General features: G+C 38.4%; 1 pseudogene; it reads right to left on the bottom strand.

Moving 5' to 3' along the window:
- Nucleotides 1-336: 336 nt before the first annotated feature.
- LOC127561411 (olfactory receptor 13G1-like) lies at nt 337-1,581 on the bottom strand (annotated as a pseudogene).

Here is a 1,581-nt window from a genome sequence, read left to right as displayed (position 1 = left end):
ATAAACCCAAAGATTTTTGACAGTAACTAAGTTGCTCTCCTTTACATGAAAAATAAATATATAAAGTCTAGTTTGTAGATATCAAAATCAACAAACTTTCAAAGTTTTACTCACTTTAAATCAGTTCAAGATTAAATCTAGTGGTATTTGTTTAGTGGACTCTAGAGCAAAATATCACCTATTGAGAAACAGAATGATATAGTCAAGGCTATGTAAAGTTATAGATAAACTCCACATAGTGGGGGGAAAACCTAGAAGTGTTTTCCCTTCCTTAGGGAGGATTCTTGTTTATCTTGCGGATATCAAGATAATAGAATAATTGGGGGGTGGGGGGAAGAGGAAAGTATTGAGTAGATCTGTCTTTGAGAAAAGAAAGGAAGTTAGAAGAATAGATATAATCTGCAGAATACTACAAGATTCTGGAATGGAGGACTAATCTCATTCCTTAATGACATTCAAGAAAGAAAATACTCTCTTGATCCTACTTTGGTTCTCCTTGTTCCAGAAACTATAGACAAGTGGGTTGAGAGTAGGAGTCACCAGAGTGTACAGTGCAGCCACCACCTTGTTCCGTTCAAAGGTAAAAGTGGAGGTTGGACAGATATAAGTGTAGATGACAGGGGAATAGAAGAGGGACACCACCAAGATATGGGAGGAGCATGCAGAGAAGGCCTTTTTTTTCCCTTCTGTGGTGTGAATATGAAGGATGGCAGCAATGATGAAGCTATAGTTGATGCAGGTAACGATGAAGTCTCTCATGGCCAGGGCGACATCAGCCATAAATACCATAACCTCATTTGTCCTCACACGGCTATAGGACAATACAAGTAATGGAAGGATTTCATAGAAAAAGTGATCAATTGTGTTAGGGCCACAGAAAGTCAGCTTGAGGATGAGACCTGTATGTACCCAAGAATTGGCAGTAGCTATGACCATAACAATTGCAGAGAAGTGTCATGCACATATTGCAGTTCATAATGATGCTATAATGCAAAGGGAAACAGATAGCAACATAGCAGTCATAGGCCATCACAGTGAAAAGAACCATTTCAGCTCCTAGAGATCAAAGGAAAAAGAAAAGCTGGGACATCCAACTCTCATAAGAAATGGTCTTACCCAATATCAGCATGTTTTCCAGCATCTTTGGGATGAGGGTAGAGATACAGATAATATCCACCATACCCAGTGCCAACAGAAAAAGATATAGAGGAGAATGAAGGGTGCTGTTTTAAATGATAGCAATAACAATGATGACATCACCCAATAGGGCCACTAGATAGATAAAGAGGAAAATGGTAAGAAGATTCCTTGGTGTTCAGGCTGCCCAGAAAGCCCCACCACTACAAACTCAATAATGGTGCTATGATTGATCCTGCCTTGTCAGCATTGTAGATACAATACAATATCCAGTTTTAGAATGATTAGATAAAGTATTCATAAAAATCAGAGACAGAGATGAGAATTTTATTAGATCAGATGTAGATCTGGTTTCTAGATACTGGGTTAGAAATGCTCTTACTGTGAGATTCTCTCTTTCTTTCTTTCTTCATCATTCCCTGAATATGTCTCACTCAGCTTCAT

This window comes from Antechinus flavipes, chromosome 4 (assembly GCF_016432865.1).
Source record: "Antechinus flavipes isolate AdamAnt ecotype Samford, QLD, Australia chromosome 4, AdamAnt_v2, whole genome shotgun sequence".
NCBI classification, from domain to species: domain Eukaryota; kingdom Metazoa; phylum Chordata; class Mammalia; order Dasyuromorphia; family Dasyuridae; genus Antechinus; species Antechinus flavipes.
The sequence above is the reverse complement of the archived record's forward strand: the minus strand, read 5'-3'. Positions and strand labels throughout refer to the sequence as shown.